Here is a 26,808-nt window from a genome sequence, read left to right on the forward strand (position 1 = left end):
GGATATGGGATTATTGGAGCCGCTAACAGACTCGTCCCCAGTCTTTTTGCCACCAAAAAAAATAAGGGTAGCAGATAGTTAAGAGACTCAGGAATTCATAGTCTGCATGGAATTATTATAGGTTGATGAGCATTCCAGTAATATATGTATGTTTTAGTATATTTGACAATAACATTTTGTTTTCTCGTAATTGTTATTTCTTATAATGGTTGTTGATTATAAACGTTGTAGTGATTCAATTTTACCGATTGTTTTTGGACGACAATCAGTGTGACATGGTCAGCTGACACGGCAGTGTGTTCGTTGACTGTGAATTCGATGATAGCGATTGCGAAATTGATGTTGTATCGCAGCTATCTATCAAAGTATTATATAGCGTGTTCCACGATAGATATACTGAAGTAATTTACACAAGTGGCGGCGATCTTACGACTTCGGCGAATTGAAACGGTGAGCAGAGAGCCTAGAGAGGAGTGGGGTGAGCAGAGGATTTCGAGAACGCTCTTACGAATTACGTAATTAATAATTAGTTATTAATAATAATTCACTTTCAAATATAAGGAACAATAGTTTGACTCCAGACTTGATCAGAAGCGCTACACATGAGAATCTTTTGAAGAGATTACATGTTTGTTCAAGTAGAGTGGGAGATGTGTTTTAACATATTCTGTAATACACTGACGATTAAATTAACTCTTTAATTTATGGGTTTATTATTTTCAGTTCGTGTTTCAGCGTTAATAAAACTATTATTTGAAGAGAAGTTCCATTCGATGGTTGAGGAGTATTTTAATAATTATCTTTTCATTGTATTATCTATGACTAATTGAGAAAAATCAAACGAATTCTGTTTCACAAAAATGAGTAATGAACAAGGAAACCATGTAAATTTCTGTTTGTAACAGTTTATCTCGAAAACGGTTCATTGTATTATCTGTGACTAATTGAGAAACATCAAACGAATTCTGTTTCACAAAAATGAGTGATGAACAAGGAAACCATGTAAATTTCTGTTTGTAACAGTTTATCTCGAAAACGGTTCAAAATAGAAATAGTATTATCTGAACAGAGTTAATCTAAAATTGGATGTAGAGCTCAAAAATGTTGAAATATACAGGGTGTTCCATTTGAAAAAACTGAGATTCACTCAAATTTTCATGAGATCAAAGATCTGCATTTTTTGAAGACCCTGTAAATGAAAATATGACTCGGAGTGAAGATCCTCATAGTATCACTCCACTCCATTTCAAATTTCATCGTTTTAGTGCAAGAGAGTTCAAGATTATCAGCATTTATAAAAGTTCATGTTTGGTAAAAAAAATATCGAAATTAATTCATATCTTCTAAACGGTAATAGAGAAATAGTATGTGAATTTGTTGACAAAGTGATAATGAATCATAATATGATATTATATACGAGGGGTTCCATTTGAAAACTCAAAGAAGCCGCTACTTTATAGTAGAAGCGACAACGCCGCTTCGTCTGAAATATCTTAGGCGTGTAGGTCATATTGATTTATGCATACTGTGAAATTTTCAGGTTGATCCGTTAAATAGTTTGTCAGAAACGGCTAATTAACGCTCATCATGAAAAGCCCTGTATGCTTGTTAAAATAAGACAAAATAATGTTGTTGGGTTTACTGATTACTACATAAGGACACATTGCGAAAATAAATTTGGATAGGCAATATTGTAAAATTGATTTTTATATAGCTGAAAATTGTATATAAACATTTATTGTGAAATAATAGATAAGGCAAAATTGTAAAATTAATTTAGGTTGGTATACCTGTATGGGGGGTACGCCTGGACGGTTTACCTGCATGGAATACCTATATAGCATAAATAGGTTAGCTCGCATTAGTTTCTAGTTTTAATCTTCCTCTTTGAAGATGATCACTTGGTGATCGAAACACGTGTCGAGGTGTTGAAAATAACGATTTACGGGGACTCTCGCTCGTCTCAAGTTATACGGGGAAAACAAAAAATGTTGTTTTTTTTATTTTTTGAATGGAATTGTTATTTCGGAGAATATCACTAAATGGAAAAAGAAAATGTTTATCCAGATTTATTTGCGGCGAGAATTAGTTTCTAATTATCAAGGTTTACATAAGTTAACAACAAATACAGTCGACTGAATTATCTTCAAGGATCATCTTACTAGCTTATTTTATGGCATAATTAATTTTTTATTGGTATCTACTGTTAGAGGGGTTTCGAGAATGAAACTTTGTGAATTTTTTTCATACTTTAGGTAACTCATTTATATATAAATAGAGTGTCTGCTTAATTTCGCACCCAAGCGAAGCTTTCTGGCTTACAGAGACACTATTGTCTGGCTATCAGTGGTGCATCTTTCTATATCTACCTCTCCACATTTTTCTGGAAAGAGAGGCTAGATGGACTGCATACAGACATGTGCACATTGCCAATTGCACAAATCAATTCAATGCAAAGTGCAACAGACTGTTGGTTGACATTGGAAGTCACACCATTCTGGAACTACGAACTGCCTTATAAAGTACTATTCCCGAGTAGAGAGGACTGGATCCTCCGGGAGAAGGCAATATTAGGAACAGATAGTTCTCGGTTCACAAATGGATCAAAAATACCTTCCGGTTCTGGTGCAGGCGTTTTCAGTCGCAGACCCAAGACAGAGTTATCTATTTGCCTAGGAACTTATGCGACTGTATTTCAAGCGGAAATTTACGCTATTGAATTGTGTGCGGCGAGATTGAAAGAATCCAACCTCATTCACAAGTCAAAAATATTCTCGGACAGTCAAGCGGCGTTGGAAGCTCTTGGCTCTCACCGAGCAACGTCAAAATTGGTAGCAAACTGCCATAAACGACTTTCTCCGATAGGAAGATTCAACAGATTGTCTCTGGTCTGGATTCCTGGCCATACTGACCGGGAAGGCAATGAAGCTGCTGACTCTTGCAAAGGAGGGTGCTGCAAGCGGCTTCATTGGACCAGAACCTGTCATTAGCATCGCTTTGGGCTTTGCCAAACAAACACTAACCACCTGGATGGCAAGAAGATTTATGGACTTCTGGCAGAATCTTCCAGGATTGGCTCACTACAACGCGTTTATTCATCCTTCGAAGCTCAATTCCAAACAGTTGTTGGACTACAGTAGGGATGAACTACGATGTCTAACAGGTCTTCTTACAGGTCACTGTCACTTGAAACATCATATGCAGAGACTTGGACTGTCGGGAGACTGAGTGTGTCGTCTCTGTCTGGAAAATGATGAAACAGCAGAGCATATACTTTTTGCCTGCCCCGCTGGGGACCGAATCAGGTTATTTGAGTTCGGCAGATCCGTACTCTTACCATCTGACCTGAAAGACCACTCGCCATACAAACTAATCGGTTTCGTTACGAAACTGGGTTTATTTGTCCGAGTGTGAATAGGTGTGAGCCACAATAAATCCTTGTGGGTTGCGGGCTGCTTAATTTCACACCATATGGTGCGAAATTATTAATTTTAGGAAAAAAAGTTATTCCTTGTGAATACATCTTCATGGTTTTAAACCCACAATGAAACTATCTGATACTAATTTTTTACAGTCGTATACGCGGTTTCTCAAACAATATGAATTTGGCTCATATTAAAAATGCATATTCTCAGTTACTATTGAGAAATGATACGATGATACGATGATACGATGTATAGAGGAAAAGGACAGTGATTTATCACCCGTTAAACACCCCCACTTCACTATTGATTTTTTCGTATATATATCGTCTGAATTTTCGTTATACGTATATCTACCTGTTTTCCCTGGTTGATCTGGCTGATACTCGATGAAGATCCATTGTAATCTGTACCAACACAAAATAGCATTTTATAGTAGCATGATTCATAAATTAGTCATTGTTCCTCTTTCAATAGCTACTTTTTATAAATAACTTAATATCATCAAGCATATTGCAGTGGACAACGGATTTAAAGCTGAACAAATAAACAAAATACTTTCAAAAAAAAACTACACAAATGCAAGGACGTTTTTCTTACTGATAAGTCAGATAATCAAAATCAAAATTATAAAGCTTCAACATATTTTGGAGAAACAGAAAAAGTGGCTTCGTTTTTGAATTAGAACATTAAAATTGCTTTCTGGTAATATGTTGGGAAAGTTAGTTAACAATAAAGACAAAACAACCAAATTCGAGAAATTAGGAGTATATAAGTTGAATGGTGGAACTTGTTCTAAGGTATATTGGTCAAACATTTAGGAATCGCATCCAGGATCAAGTTCAACATGTTCAAATCATCTTTTTGAAAAAAAATCATATCTTCAACAGTGATCTCAAAATTTTACACATTGAAAAATTTAACGTTAAATCTAAATTATTTGGAAACAATGAAAATTATTAAACTAGAAGATTCAATCATGTTACTGAATGACCAATTGGATTCAAATAGATCACCATTATACTGAACTTGTTTTCTCAGAGACCGATGCTCAGTCTTCGTAGGCATTGATGTAGAATAGATATTATATGCAATCATAATTCGAGGATAGGTAGATGTATACAAGTTTAATATAAGCTCTTGGTTTATTATGATCGAAGAAATACCTAAGTAGGTTATGAATATGTGGGGTATATAAAAATTAGAGTAAAATAATCAGTTTCCAGTATGTCATTCACTACCTACTAAAAACATTTTTTCCAAAATAAAGTTTGTTAAGATCAAATCGTAAGGTGTAGTTTATTTTTAAAAACGAAATGCTTAGACAATTGCAAGGAATTGAAATTTTTCATCCGCACAATTTTTTAATTTCTGTAGAGAAGTAGGTATTGGTTTTTTGGCCTGTCATCTTTAAATATGCACAATATCGTTTACTTTGACTATACCCGTTTCAGGAAGCATTTTAACCCTCTGGGAAACTTGATTTTGCTCCTACAGTTCCGGGAGGTAGAAATTCTTTTGAGAAACTTTCTTTTCTCTTTCAATGTTTTCTGAAATTTGAAAAATGTGAAATAGTTTTTGTGATGTTTGCAAAAAAACAAACCTAATTTTTCGGTTAAATGTTTATAACTTTTTTAATTTTTGCAAGCGTCGCTTGCATTCAAAAGTTATCTGCTGGCTATTCTGAGTCGAATTCCACCTCGTTCGTATTTTTCGGGGCGGGAAAAAGTTTGACCTAAATTAGCTACAAAATAGCGGCAAAGCAGAAAACATTAAGTTTTGCGTAAATCAAAAAATGTGGAGTGGAAATATTTCATAGCGGCCGGCAGAAATCAAAGGATCACAGATGCCGCGCGGCAAAAGTAAAAAATCAAAGACGCCGCCGCTTCGGCAAAATACCTCATACCATTCCGAAATTCCCATTGTTTTTCTACGCCATGTGCAAAGAACCGAAGAACAATCCACCATTCCTCCTGTACTGGTGTATCTCTAGCTTCCCCACCCCGCTCTTATACATCGTTAAAAGTTCATCAGTCAACTACCTGCAGTTCTCATGGAAGTTTGTTAAGTGATGTTAGTTCATTTGTTGAGTTGTTGCTCCTAGATGTTTATCCAGATTTATTTGCGGTGAGAATTAATTTATAATTATCAAGATTTACATAAGTTAACAACAAATACAGCCGCCTGAATTATCTTTAAGGATCATCTTACTTTATTTAATGACTATCATTTATTTTTTAATTGGTCTTAGTGATTGGTAGAAGGGGTTTCGAAATTGAAACCAATAGGACTAAGTACATCGATATTTACTGATGTTTTCCTTCATCAAGCCCCATACTCATGGGAATTTTTTTCGTACTTTGAGTAACTCATTTATATATAAATACAGTGCTGCGTCTGCTTAAGTTCGCACCATATGAAAAACTTTTATTTATGATTTAAAAAAAAAGTTATTCCTTGTGAAAACATCTTCATGGTTTTGAACCGACAATAAAACTATCTGATAATAATTTTTTTACAGTCGTATACACACTTTCTCAAACAATATGAATTTGGCTCATATTAAAATGCATATTCTGAGTTAATATTAACAAATTATACGATCTATAGAGGAAAGAGAAAGTGATTTCTCACCTGTTAAACACCCCCACTTTACTGTTGACATTTTCGTATATATCGTCTGAATTTTCATTATACATATATCTACTTTTTTTTTGGCTGATTCGGTCGTTACTTGATGTAGATCCATAGTAATCCGAACCAACACAAAATAGCATTTAATAGTAGCATGATTCATAAATTAGTCATTGTTCCTTTTTCAATAGATAATTTTTTAATATAGAACTCAATATCATCAAGCATATAACAGTAAACAACGGATTCAAAGCTGAATAAATAGACAACATAGTTTCCAAAAAAGTCGGTCGTTAGCCGGCGTGGGTGCTTTGCTCACTTAGTTAATCGGCCGATGTGTGAGTCGATGGTTCAAGCCTTAGGCTGAACGCTCGATTTTCACTTACTATCGTCCAATCTTGTTAGAAATTACACGTTGAAAGATAGGACCTTGTTAGTCCTTTACTCTCGAAAGTTTTGACTTCTGAGGGTGGTCTTTCGTAGGGGTGCGATAGTAGGTTAACGGGAAAAAAAAATTTAAACAACAAGAAAAGCAGTTCGGGGGGTTTTTCCTACTAATAAGTCAGATAATCAAAATTATAAAGCTTCAACCTATTTTGGACAAACAGAAAAAATTGGGTTCATTTTTGAATAAACAATATATTAAAATTGCATTTACGTAATACGTTGGAAAGTTAGTTAACGATAAAGACAAAACATCCAAATTCCAGAAATTAGGGGTATATAAATTGAATGGTGGAACATGTCTTAAGGTATACAGGCCGTTTCTTTCAACATGTGGTAAGATTGCTATATATCCTATTTCTCTTCTATACTTTCAAATACGGACCTGTCTTTTATTACAGGTATTGATAAAGCGATTAATTCACAATACAAGAAATACATCATTCATTTTTCGTTGTTTCATTTCTATTTCAACAAATGTTTTTCCGAAAATATTGTTTTTGAGAGGCACCTATATATTATTTCTTGCTTCAAGGAAATTCTTTGTTGTTAATTATATTTCAACTTTTTTGTGAGCATGGTCCTTTCTGTAGAAACCCCCGGATGCGCCACTGTGGAAGGTACAGATTTAAACACATCTGCAATTCTTACATTCTTTCCCAGACGTCTATCGGCAGGTAATTTTACCCCTTCCACGTTCATCTCTGCGCCCCTCTCTCTCCTCTCTAGGAATGAATGTTGGTAATTGTGGATCTTGAAACTTGTTAATATATTAGTCTGTTTAGTTAGTAGATAGATGTTAGAAGGTACGTTTCAGTCGGGTCGGTTGCTTTGTTTCGGTGTACTCTTAACATCCGTTTCTAAGTGAAATTACATTCGTTTATAAGTGAAATACCTAGTAACTATTTGTTTACTGTATTGGACTCTGCATTGAAGTTACTAAAACCAGGAAAGTTTGGCCAGTTGGACAAGGTAAGCACATTTGATGGTTTATTCAATATAATAACATTTCAATAGTTCAGGACTATATTCTTTTGTTGCTGAAGATATTGCAGAAGGCTTACTAAACATTTACCTTATCGTGATGAGAAATTTTTTTCATTTAATGTTTTGTCCAAATATGATGGAAAAAGCGAATCTGAATAAGCGTATGCACAGCTAAAATTATCTCCCGCAGTGACCGTTGTGCCATTATACATTTTGATGAAGTAAATTCATGGATTTTTTGTAGTTTTTCATTCTGTACCTGTTGATGGAGAAATGTTCATAATTTTTATACACCGAAAATGTAAATGCGCCTAAAGATTTTTGAAAATTTGGCACAACTGATATATCAAAACTGGTACAGGTAATTGTTTCCAAAAATTACTGAATCTTACACTTTTCCAAGTAATCTATAGCTTTCAGGTACTGTAGCTCTAATACCTAATTAGCAGTTAGGTAGGGAGGCAGAACTTCACAATCTTCACAATATTTAGTCTAGGCAACCTCATTTTTTCCTCGATAATTTATTTTATAAGAATCATATTTTTTTACCCATTGTAAAATCGTTCACATACATTTTTCTAGGGAGGGGATCATTCCGAATCGAATGAGTCTTTGTTCATAATTTGCACGTTTTCAAATTTGTTGTCTAGACTATATTGGCCAGTCTACGTGTCTCCCATAATCTTTATTAATTTAGGTATGCAGAACTCCGAATTAATATCCCTTTCCTAGATTTTGTTAATATTTCCAGTATGTTTTCGAAGAAATGACAAATTTGTTTCTAATTATTAGTGGATTGTCATTTTGTTATACTATAATCTAAGAAACTCGAAATACACAAGTTAACAATAATACGTTTACTGCATTGAACTGAATACCAAACCACGAACTGATGTTCATTTCCTATAATCTGTTTCTGGTAAACAAGAATAGATATTAAAATGGGAAGTTGAATGCCTGGATGACATTAATTCTGGGAAATATTTTGTACTGTAAAGCTTTCATAAATATTTGTAATGAAATGTACAGATTATTTGTTCTGAACCGGATTAAATAAGGTTGGAATTTCCAGATTCTTCGATAACATAACGCATTTCTACATGATACAAGTTAAAAACTGCACAATATTTTCACAGCTCGATTGAAAGTGTGACTATTGATCTTACAGATTTTGGAGGCCAGAGTTTCCTTTGGTAAATTTTCCACTCTTTGAGGATTTTTTCCAATTTTTCCAAACACCGGAACTGCAGATGTTGAGAAAGCTTTTCACAGCAGTAATTGAAACGCATAGTGTCAATGACACTGATAACAATTTATACTATATTTCAACATTATACTTCAACAATAAGAATAACGAAGAACAAACAATGAAATATATTTCTTCATAGAAGGTGTTCGAAATTCTACCATCTGCTTTTGCACACAGGCGACACATTTTCTGAACGTTTTTTGCAGAATTAATTAGTTCAATAGGAGTGAGAGAAGCAAAACTTTGCATCACTGCCGCTTCCAATTCGTATTTAGATTTGGTCGGCAATTTGAAAATGAGATCTTTCAACCTTCCTCAGAGGTAAAAGTCCAATACCTCTGCATTTTCCCCGGTTTGTATTACCGGGGAAAATGAGTCTGCATTTTCCCCGGTTTGTATTACCGGGGAAAATGCATATTCATATTCCACGATTCATAATTCTCATACTTCATTGCGAATGTGTTTGAAAATTGAACAAAAACCATCAATTGAAGAGCGTATTAACTGCTTCAATCGAAATTTGATAGCTACCAGTAAATATTTTCATTCTGAAAGTTTTTTTACACCATTGAAGTCTACGTAAAAATGGGTTCTGGAAATGTTTTCATAGAAACAAGAAATTTTAGACAGGATAAAAGTAACAGTAACTTTGCACATTTTCGAAAACATTCTGTAACTTATAAACGATGATAGATGTCGATATGCGGTTTTTACCATTAATTTTTTCATGAAATTTGATCCTCAGACACAGATTTAAGTTTTCATCTAGCTATTTTGAAAACAGGAGTTTCCCTTCAAAAGTGTCCAATTTGGCCCACTCTGTACATCAGATGCTTTGCATAATATACATGCATTTGGAAAAATTATTATATTCCCAGTACAAAACATTACGACGTTACGCATTTCGTATATAAATTAGAAAATGATTGCTACCATTATGAACAGTAGGTCATTACCAATTAACCTTAAAAAAGCATGTAATTGTAAGACAGCCTGTGAAACCAGAACATGTAATTGTAAAATAAAATGATAATGGGAAAACTGTAAAATTATAATACGATTACAATATTGATAATGAATAGAACATATGTGTTTGCATCTTGTTTAATTATTTCATACTTCTACATCTATAACCTTCGTTTTAGGAAGTTATTCAATGTAAGTACTTTCTGATCTAATAACAAATTATAGACAGGGTCGATAATTTTTGAAACAAAAAAATAACAGTAGGATGAAACCCATTAGGAAAGGAGGGGAATATGATGAAAATGAAAGGAAAAATGAATTACTGACGATCTGAGTTTGGGAAGTGGGAGGGGGTGAGTTTTTAAGAGTAAAAAATGGTTTATCTCGATTTCCGACAAAATTACAAGTTCTATGGAAAAAAGTTTAATGGAAAATTTGTAGGTAGTAAAAAGATCTACAACTTTCACAATTTTTTTCACATAATCTCAAAATTTATGTGAAAAATTCAAATAACCAAGTTTTTGGTTTTTTATATTTTTCTTTTTAAAAAATTTTCTTTTTACGAAATTTGTTGAAAACTCTCCTTTTTATGTACTAAATACACTGTAATTTATTTGATTCACAATATTCATTTTTTTCACCCTATTTTGACTTGATATCTAAAAAGCACCCTAATTTGAATCGAAAATTCTCACGTCAAAATATCAGCTTTTTTCAAAAAGTCGGTGAGCTTTTTGTTTGTTGAAATTTTTATATTCTAATGGTGTCAAAAATACATTACTATAGTAAATGTTCTCAGAAAATGGGAAAAAATCGAATCATTTTCATAAAAAAATATGATTGCTGCAATTTTATTCAGTCGAAAAATTTATTCAATTCTTATTACATTCATATCACAGAAAATCTCAAAATATGAAAATACATGTAAATCGTACTATTGAATTTAGATAGATACTTAATTCTGATTACGTTATTAAATATAATTTTAAAAACATTAATCTTGTTATTTATAAATACTTTTTCTTGAATTTCAATCAGTTATCCATTAGTTTTTGTCTCTCTGGTGGCATTTCTTCATCGTTAGATTCGACAAACCTTTCCAATTCTAGTTGATTTTCGAAATCTTCAAGACCATCACCTTCTTCGTCACCAATATTATTTCCTGTCTGCATTGGTTCTTCTTTCACAATTTCATTTGAATCATTAACTTCCTTGTATGTTTTTCCTCCCATATTGGAGTAATTTTCAGAACCATGAGCATAAATTAGTGCATTTCAAACCATGTTTTCGACAGCCACATTTTGAACTGTTACATCCAGTTTTACAGCTATCGCAAATAGTTTCAAGCAATACTTCCGGAATTAATTTCTTTCCTGTAAATTTGGGCATAATGCCACGTTGATGTTGCTTTCAGCCCTTATCTGTTGCTGTCAGTTCGTTACCAACCAAGTTTGTAGCTGATAATATGTGTAACAATGTTGTTCTGTTGCTCCTTTTGTGGGTGAGATGTTTGCCAAAATGAAAGATGAGATAAATTTTGTCAATTGATATTTTTGAAATATTAATTGATTCAGGGTCATTTTTTTCATTATTACATTTTTGAATAGATTTGAATAATTGTAATCCATTTTTTATATCTTCTTATATTGCATATTTCGTATAAATAACATTGGCCAAATTTGACAAATTCTTAGACTCAGACGCTCCTAGCTCCTTCTCCACTTCTCTATGAAATACCTAATCAATGGGCTAAAATTTTCCGTAGGTCACTCATACATAAATTATTTTAAAACAGCAATAAATAGACATCTACAAATATTATTCAAAGAAGATTCTACAACCATCTCAAAAAATTATTAAATATTAACTTATTTGTTTGTTAATTGTAGTACTAAGAATATTTCGATTTGCCAGCTTTTCGTTTATCAATGTAACATGGAATCTTATGTTTTTTGAGTAATTGAAGTATAAATGTTAATAATTAGCTCAAAATAATACATAATGATTTAAAAAATCGAATTCCAGTAATTTATTTTCCCTTTCATTTTTATATTTCCCTCCTTTTCTAATGGGTTTCATCATACTTTTTCTCTCTCACTTTTTACCATTTTTGTAGGCTTCAGCCCTGGTTTATTAGTAATTCAAACCCATGAAAATTAGTTTTAATTATATGTTCCATTCCAAGTTTTTATATTTTTTTTTGTATAATTAATTTAAGAAAAAAACTTATCAGACATGTATTGAAGATAATTTAATTATCAGTAACATTGCTCATTTAAAATTTTGATGAAGATGATAGTTTTTAAGATAAATGATAAGTAAAGATTCAGGACACAGGTAAGGTATGAGTCAGAGAAAGACGGCGATACTTGAATGTAAGGATCGCATACTGGTTGTACTGGCGCGTAATAAACAATTAAGAAACATGTATAAATAATAAAAAATTTCCAAATCTTAATTGAGGGTATTGAGGATTTAAAAATATATGTATATATTTTTACTCAAATTTAAAATTTTTCTAATTTAGAAAAATTCATATCTTCGAAAAATTTAACGTGGAAAGTCATCGGACTTTTTTTATTTGTAGTTCAATACATAATTTGAAAAAATATATCATCAATGCGCCAATTCCTCATGAACAAATATTCATTTTTACAAAATAGTTTCCGTATGAAGTATACATTCCACAATATCAAATATCAATAGTGAAGTGCACTGGTAAAAATTTTTCCACCGGTACCGGTGGCAATTTAATTACCGCCCACATTAGCGAGAAATTACTTTCGCGTGTGATCTCACATTCCATGCGGAATATTATTTTGTAATTCTACCCCGAAGACAAGTGTGGAATTTTTCAGTGTAATTTTTCATTTTGAGTGTAATTTTGTGTTGAAATAAAACTTTATAGGGTAAATTTGCGATATAAATTTATATCGAGATATTACACTCTTGACAGAATTTTACAGTAGAATTTTACACTCTTATATAATTTCACAGTGGAATTCTATACTCTGATAAAATTTAACATTGTAATTATTCATTTACGGGTTATATTACCTTGGGATATTCCGTTGTAAGAAGGTCCGTATTCAGAGTAGTTTTGAAGATAATGATACCTCATTCGGATGTAGATAATTGAATGCACAAGACATATTACACATTGATATATTAAAAAAAATGTGTGTATACAAAATAAGTTCATATACATTCTTGAAATGAAATTCTACAAAACATTTTTTTTCATTTTCAAAAAAGTCAAATAACAGTACAAAATAAAAAACCATTCTTCAAATTAACACATTTTCTTTCTTGCTCATGGTGGTATTATTCGAAAAGAGAAATGAAAGTAATATTTCTTTTTCTTTTTTCGTCAATTGCTGTTATTATCCTGAAAGAGAAATGAAATATCATCAAATGAATAGGTTTAGAAATCTAAAAACACAGTAAGTTGACGAATACACATTCCTAGAGAGAAACTACTACTAGTTTGAATTCAATATTAATATTTCTCAAAATTTTTGATACATATTCAACCGATTAAATAAAAAATTAGATTTTTCCAAATGTTTTCCAACATTTTCTGAAATATAGCAAATATAGTTATAATGATATGGTATAAAGTGGTGATGAAGTGTTTTGTTCATCTCTTCAACAGAAACAAAAAGGTCCTAAAGTGTTTCTCGATTCCTTCTGTTTTGAGTTCCAACTTGCCTCCCATCACAAAAATGTTTTCAAGTTCAATAATAAGAATCACAAATCCTCAAATTTATCACTGATGAGTCACGCCACTGCTATCGAGTATATCTTTTTTTCTCTTTTTCTCAATACCATTCAGTAATTATCACAAACATTTTCAAATATATGTTCTGTAATTATTTGAAAATCAGTTGAAATATGTTGTACTATTCCATACAGTATGAAATAATTCGCGATGTGAGGTTAGGATATACTTGTAATAAAAAAAACACTCTATAATGCATAACGAGAAAACTCAATGAGTTCATCTGTTCATTGGACTAGTTATTGAAATTTTACAAGAAATGTACTCACCTTCTTTATTTATTTTCACCGACAACAAAAATATTCTAATGCACACGTCAGACAAACCGATGCGCTTCTGTAGACAAGAATGAACAATACAATAAATACTCACAAATACAAGCGTAATTTTACATTCGATAAAGAGATGGCGAAAATTTACATTTCACTAAGGGGGAATACCCATCGTCCAGTTAGTAATTCTCTTCACATGAAATAATACGTTATGATTTCACACATATATTAGATGAATATTTAATTCTCAATGAAAAGTACATTGCCTACTGAAATTACGCTCGGGGATGTGAATTACTCAATAGAAAGAGTATATTTTCAATAAAACTGGAGTAATGTTCTTCGTTCGAAATGAAAATTCCGAGGTAAATTTCAATCATTTTTCCCGGTGTGGGGGTGTTGAGGGAATGTATCAATGTTTTTTCTAAATAGTTGAAAAGAGAAATGAAAATTTCTATGTTTTTTACCACTTTTATTTGTAACTAACGTTACTGCAGTTTCGTCCTATAAGGACATTTTCAAACTTATACTTATTGTATGTCCGTATAGGACGAAACTGCAGTAACGTTAGTTACAAATAAAAGTGGTAAAAACCATAGAAATTTTCATTTCTCTTTTCATCATGATCTCCTACTACATAGTAACGGCTACATCCATCAATTTATCTTCTATATAGATCATCTCAGTTCTCAATACTAACTCAGAATATTCATTTTCATAAAATTATTTCAATATTCAATATCGATTCCGCTTTTATCATGATATGAACTCTGGTGTACAGAGTGCAATTTTTTGTTACCCATAGATCTGAGTTCTCATTATCCAGTCCCTTAGGAAATAGTAGGTATATTGTACAACAAGTGAGAAAAACGACATATTTCTCACGAGCGCCAGTCAAGCGAGTGAGAGTTTTGTTCCAACATATTTTCGGTAATTGAAATATTAGCTGCGGTCGAAGTTGAAGTTGATGGGGAAACGTACTTCCACAGCATTGTTGTGTTCAGGTTTTAATGGCGCTGAAGGCTGAATGGATTCTATTATACTTTTTGAAATTTTCATTTTGTTATCTATGGAGTTGTCCATGTAAGATACAGCAACATTGCTGGATTTCCAACCCCCATGGCGTTTTATAGTTGAAAGATCTGCCCTGCATTAACTAAATTAGTCGCAGATGACCTTCGTAAACAGTGGCCATTATATAATTCAGGGTTCGGTAATTGCAAAAATTTCGCTATTTCTTTCGCCATGGTGCAAATTTTATTTGTCCCCACAGGCTGTTTCGTACATTTGCTATTTTTGTAATTAAAAAAACTTGTTTCATTTGTGCATGGTCAAAGCTTCACATATTTTTTGTATATTTGATAGAATTCTCATGTGGCTGAAATTTCTAGGAACCTTGGTTTTAGCATCGGTTAATTTTATTGAAAGGGCCGAATTAAGACTTTCCATGCCATCAATTTTTAATTTTCGAAGTTCATCATAACGACAGGCCCCCTGTAAGGCCAATAGCTAAAGCAGCCTGTTTTTGACTGTTTTGGAGCATATGCACGTAATTTTTCGTATTTTGATATATCAACACAGTTTTTAATAATTAAGGTACTCCTCAGCATCGAGTACTGAGACCATAATGTTGATGATTTCAATCTTCTTGACAACTCTTCAAAATAAATTAACAAGGTATTTTCGGAAAAAGAATTTACCTTGGCTTTCATTTTCCAGTCCATAGAGTTTCTGTAAGCGATTTAATATTTTTCTTTTGATGTGCTTGGTAGCAAATTATTGCAAACATATATTATTAACTGAACAATTTCTGGAGGTGTATTCTCCAACTCTATATCTTCGTGTTCCATTGTAATCAATATTTAATAAATCTGAACTGTTTATATCAACAATAAGATTATTTTTGTTGGGTAAGTTGACAGCAATAATGATGCAGTGCTTTGGTTTTGTTGATATAGAAACGCCGACAATGGGCTACTTGGATATTGCACGCGAATCGTCAGCGTAGCGTTGTCAACAACAATATGACATGTAACAAACAATTCATGACTGACTAGGGTCATCGTGATAACAGTGAGAAATTATTTATCACTGTGATATCGGATCTTTCTCACTGCGTGAGAAACGTATGAAAGCAATGAGAGAATTGGCACATTGTATAGCATCCGTAGAAAAATATTGTTAATAGGTATTCAATACTCATTCCGCACATTATTCTTTAAACTGTAAATTAGACACGCCCATCTTTATTTCAATTAGTTGTCATACAAAACGCACTTCCTGTGTGGACACTTTATATGTATCAACATGTAGTAAAAAGGTTGTATTTGAACTTTTTGCAAATATTTCAAAATTAATCATGAATCGCCTAGTAGAATTCATCCTCATTGTCTGGTTAAAATTCAATATCATATTCACTTATTAGTTAGAGTTTTCAAAATGCAGAGGTTGATTCCCAAAAAAAGATCATATGAATACCGCAGCCGACCAAACAACAAAGTATTACTGTCGCCCCTTTGTCGGCCGCCATTAAAGGTTTCGTTTCTCCTCTTCTCCTCTAGTACCCCCACCAAGAGTGGGGACGAAACGGTTCATGTATTCTGTATCTGGAACGCCGACCGGCCATTTGTACTTCATATTTAGTTCTCGGAGTTTATGTGAGTCTGTTGTTTCTTCTTCCATATTTATTCCGATTTGTCTGTGGTGAGTTATTTTTATTCAAATGTGCATTAGTGGATAAATAGGAGTATATATTTGTACATACATGTTTTTGGTGTTATTTTTTTAACGAACACGCATTTTTTTCTTATTTTTGCATAGATTTATTTGAAACGTTTCATAATTAAAAAAAAAAGTTATTTCAAATCAAAGAATCGCGGATCTTGGATGATATTACTAGCTGAAACTTTGATCAACTATTCGAGGTCCGTTCAAACAATGAAGTGAATTTTCATTTTTCTCAAAAAATATTCATTATCAATTTCTATTTTGTCCCCTACAAAGTTGCCCCCTTACGATATAATATATTTGTGTCAGCATATTTTCCAATCATCGCAAAACACCGGTTTTTCATTAGTCTTTTCAATTTCGGGAACAGGAGAAAGTCGCCGGAAGCAAGTCTGGTGAATATAGTAAATGAGGCATGATTATGGTGTTGTTTTGATCAAAAATACGAACAAGCAATAACGAGTGAGCACACGGAAAAAAGCTACATTGAATTGAAGATGAATCGTTTTATTTCAAGTATAAGATCATCTTCCCATTCCGCAAGTTTAGTTAACTTTGTATTAACGCTTTATATATACTTGAAATTCGAGTAGTTTTATACTCATTCTAAGATTCAAAACTTCAATACTGAGTATAGCTTTCTTTTTGCTTGAACATCAATTATTATTAGCATGAGAAGTGTTCATTTCTTTAATCAAGAATAGCTATTAACTCTTGAATATACTTGTAGCCTAAAAAATAATTTTTTTCAAATATTCGAATACTTATATTCATATTAAGTATAGTTTTCAGTAACAAGTACTTATATCTTTTTTCTTAATACTACACCAATCATTATTAACATAAGAGTTGTACATTACTTCATTTAAGAATAGCTGTTGGTCGGTAGCCAGGCGGTTCGACGTGGGTGCTTTATTCACTCCCTTGAATTGACTGCCCTGTTAGTCGCTGGTTCAAGCCCTAGTCTAAACGATCGATTTTTACTTGCTGTCGTCCAACCCGTGTTAGGAATCACACGTTAATAGGTAATACCTACGAGTTTTTTAAAAAATATCTGATTATTTGCCATAGTGATTTTTTCTAAGTCTAAAACTTGCATGTTTTGATCACCACAAGTTTGTAGTATGTTTTTTTCTTGTACCACTCCAAATTGCAACAGAATTGAATTCCAGTGTCTATACAGGGTATCGATTCTTTATTATATTTTCGGTCAAGTTTTTGATGTTTTTCAAATCAATTTTTTTTCTGAAAAAGGGCAAACAATTAATATAGTTGCTCTGTTTAAGCTTATAATAAACAAATACAACAGATTAGATGACGAGCTCACGCATTGAACCAATCAGAGTTAAAAAAAATAAAATCAACACCCGCTTTACGCCTCGAATAATAGCACCATTAGGTTTAGCTCTGAATATTTTTGAAAAATAAGAATATTGCGTAAGTTTTATTCCAAAAGATATTTTTCAAAAACTCAATAAGATATTTACCTATACATTAAAACTTGCTGTTCTTTCACATCCCATATAATGAATCATTATAATACATGGTATTGAGTACAATCTCCGTATGCCACTGTCAACATTTTAAGTGTTTTCGAGCACCCAATTCTTGCACCCAATTTCTTACACAAAATTGTATGCAAATTCTTTTATCCATTTTTTTCGATAGCAGAATTGTATGCCTCTCATCAACAAACTAAACATACTAAACAGCTGAAACAATTTACATATTTTCGAGACGGATGTACCAACATAAAAATGTAGATATCTTTAATCGAATGGTCTTCTTCTGAAGGGTGTCGTTCGTAGGGGTGCGATAGCTGGTTTACGGAAAAAAACATTTTAAACAAGAAGAAAAGCAATTGGGGGGTTTTTCCTACTAATAAGTCAGATAATCAAAATTATAAAGCTTCAGCATGTTTTGGACAAACAGAGAAAATGGCTTCATTTTTTGGAAAATCAAGGTATTAAAATTGGGTTTAGGTAAGACGTTGGGAAAGTTAGTTAACAATAAGGACTAACATCTGAATTCATGGTGGAACATGTCCTAAGGTATATAGGCCGTTTTTTATCATGTGGTAACATTGGCATATTCTAAACCGTAACAGATACCAAGACGATTTAAAGGGAGAAAGGGTAATTGTCATCGGGAACGATAAAGTGGTCGGAGAAAATTCACGGGGACTCTCGCCTCTCTCGAGTTATACGGGGAAAACAAAGAATGCTGTTTTTCGTTTTTTTTTATGAAATTGTTATTTCGAAGAATATCACAAAATGGAAAAGGAAAATTTAATTGTATTCGAAGTGTACTATGACGATGTAATAATGAATATTCGATAAAATGTTTCGTGTCAACATGGCTACCACCAAGTTTTTTTTTAATACGGATCTGTATTTTATTACAGAAAGCGATAAATTCACAATCCAAGAAATACAACATTAATTTTTCGTTGTTTCATTTCTATTTCAACAAATGTTTCATCGAAAATACTGTTTTTGAGAGGCACCTTTATATTATTTATTGCTTTAGGGAAATTCTTTGTTTTTATTTCTATTTCAACTTTTTTATGCTATCGTCCAATCTTTGTTAGGAATTACACGTTAAAAGGTAAGACCTCGTTAGTCCTCAGCTCGCACATGTTTCGACTTATGAGGGTGGTCGTTCGTAGGGATGCGATAGCAGATTAACGGAAAAAAACATATTTCAAACATATTTTGTTGTTTCATTTCAACACATATTTTACCGAAAATACTGTTTTTGAAAGGTACCTATATATTATTTCTGGCTTCAAGGAAACTCTTTGTTTTTATTTCTATTTCAACTTCTTTTGTGAGCGTGCTCCTCCTGTGAAACCCCCTGAATCCGCCACTGTGAGAGGTACAGATTTAAACACATCTCCAATTCTTACATTCCTTCCTAGACGTCCATCGGCAGTTTAGGTAATTTTCCCCCTTCCACTTTCATCTCTGCGCCCCTCTCTCTGTCTATCGCACCAGTCTGGGAATGTTGCCAATTGTTTTGACGCTGATGAGCTTGAATATTAGTCTGTTTAGTTTCTAGATGTAAGAAGGTTAATTTCAGTCGGGTCGGTTGCTTTGTTTCTGTGTACTTTTAACATCCGTTTCTAAGTGAACTGGCCTTTGCATTGAAGTTACTAAAACCAGGAAAGTTAGCCAGTTGAACAAGGTAAGCACATTTGATGGTTTATGTGATATTTTAACATTTCAATAGTTCAGAACTATATTCTTTTGTTGCTGAAGAAATTGCAGAAGGCTTACTAAACATTTACCTTATCGTGATGAGCAATCCTTGGGAAATTCGACAAAGTTCAAGTTTTATTCATTCATTTTATTCAAGTTTTATATTCTTATATCGTTTCCGCGTTTTTTGTTCGTCCATTTTAAGGAGTTCCACAGCTTTTCTGGGAAAGACATTTGACATTTCAATAGCATATCCTTCCGACGAATTATAACTGCTTGTTATAACAGTAGAAACAAATTCAAATTCAACTTGAACCGAATGCGAGACTGACAAGTGCGAATTTGCATGTTTTTTCTCTCTCTTCCAGACTGATGTTTCCATCATCGTGATGGCAAAGTAGTAAATCATTTTAAAATTAACGAGTTGAATGAATGTGATATGAATACGTACAGAATGAATACAATCTGGCAGGATTCGGTTTAAATATTTGTTCATTTCAGTTACAAAAAGTAATAGGATATATTTATTGATTTGTTAAATAAAAATTATATAGGAAAAAATATTTCTTTCAAAAGGTTTTGTCCAAATAAGATGGAAAAAGCGAATTTGAATAAGAGTGTGCACCGCTGAAATTATCTCCCACAGCAGTCGTTGTGACATTATACATTTTGTTGAAGTAACTTCATTGATTTTTTGTAGTGTTTCATTCAGTACCTGCTGATGGAAATATTTTCATAATCTTTATTCAGCGAGAATGTAAATGTAATTAAAGATTTTTGAAAATACTGCTACAATTGTTATATCAAATTTGGTACAGGTACAAAAAGTACCTATTGAATTTTACACTTTTCCAAGTAATCTATAGCTTCCAGGTACTGTAGCTTTAATACCTAGTTAGCAGTTAGGTACGGAGACAGAATTTCACAATATTTAGTCTAGGCAACGAGATGAAAAATGTGAAAAATACATTAAAGCTCCTAAAAATATGAGCCGGGCTCATTCGGTTTGGAACTAATTGAAGATCGAAATTTGACAGCTACCAGTAAAGATTTGCATTCTGTTAATTTTTTACACCATCGAAGTCTACATTAGAATCGGCTCTGGAAATGTTTTCATAGAAACAAGAAATTTCAGACAGGAAAAACGTTGCAGCAATTTTTGGAAAATGCACATTTTCGAAAGACCTGATGTAACTCATAAACGATGATAGATGACGATATACGGTTTTTACTATTAATTTTGCCATAAAATTTTACCCAGACACAGTTTCCATTCAAAATTGTCCAATTTGGCCCACTCTGTACATCAAATGCTTTGCATAATATGCTTGCATTTGGAAAAATATATTGAATTCCCAGTACAAAACATTAGACGTTACGCGCCTCGAATATAAATTAGAAAATTATACTTTGCTACCTAATAACAAATTATACACCAGGGTCGGTAATTTTTGTAACCAAAAAAATAACAGTAGGATGAAACCCATTAGAAAAGGAGGGTTATATGATGAAAATGAAAGGAAAATTATATGGAAAAAAGATAAATGGCAAAGTTGTAGGTAAGTTGTAGGTTTTGTATTCACAATTTTTTCACATAACCTCAAAATTCATGTGAAAGATTGAAATAACCAAGTTTTTGGTTTTTTATTAATTTTTTTTCAAAATTTCACTGCACAAAATATTCTTGTGAAATCACATATTACGTTGGCCTTTTTGTAACCAACGTAAAATCATGTGATATCACAGGGATTTCTGTGAACGTCATATTATCAAATGAATTCGGTGCAAACTCCTTTCTGAACATACATATTGTCATGTGATTTTACTATATAACTAACGTAATTTTCACAATTTCCTTTGTAGTTTTCGACCATAAATGCAGGGAATCGCATGACTTATGAATGTATTACTGTATTTATAATGTAGAAATCTACGTCACTTTTAATTGTCAATTGTAGTATCACATAAAATAAACCCCAATTCACGCGAGTTAATATGTATGAATTACATCGTCAGTTTGAATTCTATCTATACTGTGTGATTGCAGTATGCTAAATTACATTGTACTTCGAAATAAAATAGAATTTTCAGCTATAATATCCCAAGGACATTGATAACTAACGAAATAATTTTATCACAGTTTTCGAAAGCACGTTATTTGGTAACATCCCGACGCCGAAGGCGGAGGGATGTTACCTAAAATAACGTGCTTGAGGAAGTTGTGATAAAATTATGAGTTATTTATCAATGTTCGAGGGATATTCGGTGAGAAAATTTTTTGCAATTCGAACAAAATTATTTATTGAACACACAGTTATTAAAAGAACAATTCGTATAATGATATTCCGTTGATCTTGCTGTATTTGCCTCGGTTACTGCATAGGTGTTTCCACGCATACTATTGATTATTTGGTTATGATGTTCCTGATCAATATTCAAATAAGGTTTTATGGAATTTCCATTACTGTGCCCAGTAATTTTCAACAATTGCTGTTCTTGAACTCCACTCTTAGCTAGTTGACTGACTGCAGTTGCTCTATTAGAGTGATTGGTTATTTTCCTCTGTTTCGTATCCAAGCCAATTGCTTCAGCAGAAGATTTCGTCCATCCGTTGATTATATTTTTACCCAGAGGCATATTGTCATACCAGTTATCGCTTCCTGTCTTCCAGTGACGATTTGGCCTTAAAAATAGTCTATTTGTCTTGATATTTGTGCCTCGTTTTGATAATAATTTAATGAATAATCTGACAGGACAAGCATTGTTATCACTATTTTGAACTAACCATTTGCTAGAGGCGCAGTTCTTTGAACCCCCTTGGCAGGTTTTACTGAAAATTGGATTACATTCTATCCTATTAGTTGAAGATCCATTGTTGTCCTTTTCGGTATGAAAATAATCAACTAAGCAAGCAGCACCTTCACCACCTCTCCAAGCCAATTCCACCGCTGCTATGTGATAAAATTTGCGTAGGGGTATTTTCATCCCAAAAGTTTATAATTTTACTCATTTCATTTGAAGTTAATGGTACTGAGCTTGTTTTGCGTTTAGTGGGATCTGTTTGTAAATTTCTTCGTGCTGCGTCGCGTGCATTCCGCGCTTGTTTGAATGCAACACTTTTAAAGGGGTCTAGCATGATATTATACTCCTTTTAATACTTTTCTTGTAATAATTTGCTTGTTATATTCCATACGGTTTTAACAGTAGCCTCCTTAAACTCTGTGCTATCCTTTTTTCTCATATTAATCGCCCAATCCTTAAGTATTAATGCAAGCTCTTCGAGAGTACGATTTCCATCCAATTCATATTTTCTGGCGTCACAAAACTCCATAAATATTTTCCGAGTGTATTTTTTACTATTGACAGTATTTTTTGGTGTATTTTCTTCAATGATTTTGTCAATTGCCGCATCATTTTGAACACCAAAGCGAGGAAGTGACATTTTCGAAATAAATTGAATTACTGAAATGTCAAACAACTTTATTGTGTTGGTTGCTTAGCCAATGTCATGACATAAGTGATAACTACCCGTGAAAACTATCCATGGGTAGTTATCAGTGTAATGATGGTTTCATTGGTTATTTCGACACACATGACTAGAAATAGACAAATTTGATAGGATAATTTTTTTGGCAAAAAATTTTCATTGTAATTATTTTACTACGTTTTCAAAACCCCAAGTATTAATAGGAAGGAAATTGGTTAAAAGGGTGATTATGGATTTCACTCTGTGCAGTTTTGAGAATAATTTAGAAATTAGGAAATAATATTCTTTCATTAGACGAGTTGAAAATGATTTGTTAATAATCACTATTCCCCTTTTGATAATATATTTGACCTGTTTTCAAATTGGGGATCTTGAAAATATGGTAGACATTGCAAAATATAATATAAGTATAGTTCAAGTAAAAGATATAGTGTCCCCTACCTTCCAGCAGTTCCTCTTTAATAACACACACAATGGCGGTACTCATCGCTACATTCTCTGTTGGTCACCGTAACATGACTTCAAATTGAATTTCATGACTCTTCAGCCAATCATAAAACTCGGTTAGACAAAATTATTCAATACGAATTAGTCCACGTGGACAAATTTGTTGCGGCATAATTTCTTTGTATTCGTTTTTTTGGCCTTTGACTTCGCCGTACCTTTAAGATTACTATATCGGTTACTTTGACTATAAAAAGAAATGATCTCAAATGAAATGAAGTTACATGTGAGATATGTAGGTATCATGCATAGAAACGTTTATTAGGTTTGATGAAAACATATGCTGACAGCTGATTAACGGAAAAACATATTTTTTTAAACAGATATTCTTATCTTATTGTGACATTAATTTATTCATGAAGTTGAAAACTTTTTTTTTCACACGCAGGAATTTTTTTGGCTTCGATCCTGTATCCGAATGTATCTTCATAGATATTTTCTGAAGAAATTCCAATGAAGTTTCCGAGGCCTTTGGGTACTTTGCATTCATAATGAAGTACAAAGAGGAAGCTTCTAGAAAGCTTTCATATCCATCGTCAATATTTTCTTTTTCAAGAAACATATGGTAAATTGACACTCCCTCAGAAGCTGAAAAAAATACCTAGATTATTTTAAACTCCCATCACAATGCTGATGAGAGCAACTGCACAAATCGAAATTTCACAGTTAGAATGAAAACATACAAATGTTACATTAATTAGTGTGAAGTTACCCACAACCTTTCATCCACAGTTTATGACGAGGGACAATCGAACAGGGTTTAGAATGAGATTTGCGAACAGTATTGCCAGATGGCAAATATTAAGAATTTTACCTGCATTTCAATATGTTATCTTTTTTTAAAAACACGATATATGATTGAAACATGTCGAATAAATGAGTCAGCATTCTACATAAACGCATTATATCAGCCAATTGTCCCTATACAAGCATTAATACCGAAGAAAATGTAAAATAGGAGTGACGTATATCTATCGCCCTGTTCAAACAGATTTGCTTACCATACGTTCCTTCGGTGCGAAAAAAAGTTCCGTATATTCGGAACTGAATTACTAATGAAAGTCAAATTTCTCACTTATTAAAAATAGTTTGTCGATGAAAATTTCGGAATATATTCTTCGAAAGTATATCTATCGACGTGCCCAAACATATTTGCGTACCATACGTTTCTTCAGTGTGAAAAAAATAGTTCCGTATATTCGGAACCGAATTACTCAAAAAAGTCAAATTTCTCACTTATCAAAAATAGTTGGTCCATGAAAATTTCAGAAAATATTTTTCGAAAGTATATCTATCGAAGTGCTCGATAGATATACCTACCATACGTTCCTTCGGTGCGAAAAAAAACTTAATTTTGATAAGTGAGAAATTTGACTTTTTTGAGTAATTCAGTTCCGAATATACGGAACTTATCGACAAACTATTTATGATAAGTGAGAAATTCGACTTTTTTTGAGTAATTCAGTTCCGAATATACGGAACTTTTTTTTTCGCACCGAAGGAACGTATGGTACGCAAATCTGTTTGGGCACGTCGATAGATATATTTTCGAAGAATATATTCTGAAATTTCCATGGACAAACTATTTCTGATAAGTGAGAAATTTGACTTTCATGAGTAATTCAGTTCTGAATATACGGAACTTTTTTTTCGCACCGAAGGAACGTATGGTACGCAAATCTGTTTGGGCAGGTAGATAGATATACTTTTGAAGAATATATTCCGAAATATTCATCGACAAACTATTTTTGATAAGTGAGAAATTGACTTTTATTAGTAATTCAGTTCCGAATATACGGAACTTTTTTTTTCGCACCGAAGGAGCGTATGGTACGCAAATTTCTTTGAGCTTGTCGATAGATATACTTTCGAATATTATATTCTGAAATTTTCATCGACGAACTATTTTTGATGCGTGAGAAATTTGACTTTTTTGAATAATTCAGTTTCGAATATACGGAACTATTTTTTTTCGCACCGAAGGAACGTGTGGTACGCAAATCTGTTCTAGCACGTCGATAGATATACTTTTGAAAAATATATTCTGAAATTTTCGTGAACAAACTAATTTTGATAAGTGAGAAATTTGAAATATTGTGGATGGGTCTTTCGTGGGCATTCGGTATTATTCAACGCATGATATTTCAAATGAAATACTTTTTACGAGTCATATATTCATTTTTTTAATATTTGCAATCTGGCAACAATGTTCGCAAATCTCATTCTAAACCCAGTTCAATTGTCCTTCGTCATAAACTGTGGATGAAAAGTTGTGGGTAACTTCACACTAATATTCCATTTTCTGTGAAAATATTGATGTAAATCATATTTCCTAATCGATACGCACTTGAAAGAACACAGCAGACATTAATACATCTGTGTAACTATATACATTTTATGTAGATACTTAACTTTGTTTACCTGCATTCCCAAGCATCACACTTTTTACAATGCACGCTTTGACCTATATATTTTTCAAATGATTTAGACACATACTTGGCTGCAAAGGGAGTCAAGTCAGCGCTGCGTTCTGAAAATGGAAGCTCACTGATGTACCACGTGTCTTGGAGGGAATTTCTCAAAACATATCACGAAAATTGAACTTCACATGGAATCTTCTGTGATTTAATTTAATTTCACAAAGTATTTTTACTCGACTCTTTGGTTCACATATGAAATTCTGTGAATTCCGTTGTCACGGTTTTTATTGTGTAAAATTGAAGTTACCCTATAAATTCTTTTATATATTAATTTATTTTATCTTTTTCAAAAAAAAAAAATCTAGGAAATTAGTTGAAAACTTACCTTTTTGTGCTAAATACACTGTAATATATTTGATTCAAAATGCCTATTTTTTTCACCATATTCTGATTTGATATCAAAAAGGCACTCTAATTTTCAATAGAAAATTCTCGCGTCAAAATATCAGCTCTTTTCATAAAGTCCGTATGCTTTTTGTTCGTTAAAATCTCTACATTCTGATGTTGTAAAAAATACATTACTATAGTAAATGTTCTCAGAAAATTGGAATAAAAACTCGAAGTTGAGTTACATTCGTGTCATAGAAAATCTCATAAAATACAAATATACATGTAAATCGTACTATTAAATTTAGTTAGGTAGGTACTTCATTCT

The 26,808-nt window shown here is 32.6% G+C and overlaps 1 protein-coding gene across 3 annotated transcripts in view; it reads left to right on the forward strand.

Annotated features, from left to right (window-relative positions):
* LOC141480582 (histone H2B-like) overlaps positions 1-26,808 on the forward strand; it is a 201,425-nt gene that overhangs the window by 91,711 nt on the left and 82,906 nt on the right. The window contains exon 1 of one of the 3 annotated variants that reach the window (XM_074170768.1): positions 5,456-5,549. The exons of 1 other annotated variant lie outside the window; for it this stretch is intronic. The gene's annotated coding sequence lies outside the window, so the exon portion shown is untranslated. Of the gene's footprint in view, positions 1-5,455; positions 5,550-7,290; positions 7,473-26,808 lie in introns of those variants that run through there. One more of the 3 variants, XM_074170766.1, reaches the window with a different exon arrangement.

The sequence above is a fragment of the Leptinotarsa decemlineata genome, unplaced genomic scaffold, assembly GCF_025532065.1.
Source record: "Leptinotarsa decemlineata unplaced genomic scaffold, Ldec_3_MD MMD2_P_RNA_scaffold_9, whole genome shotgun sequence".
Lineage (NCBI taxonomy): Eukaryota > Metazoa > Arthropoda > Insecta > Coleoptera > Chrysomelidae > Leptinotarsa > Leptinotarsa decemlineata.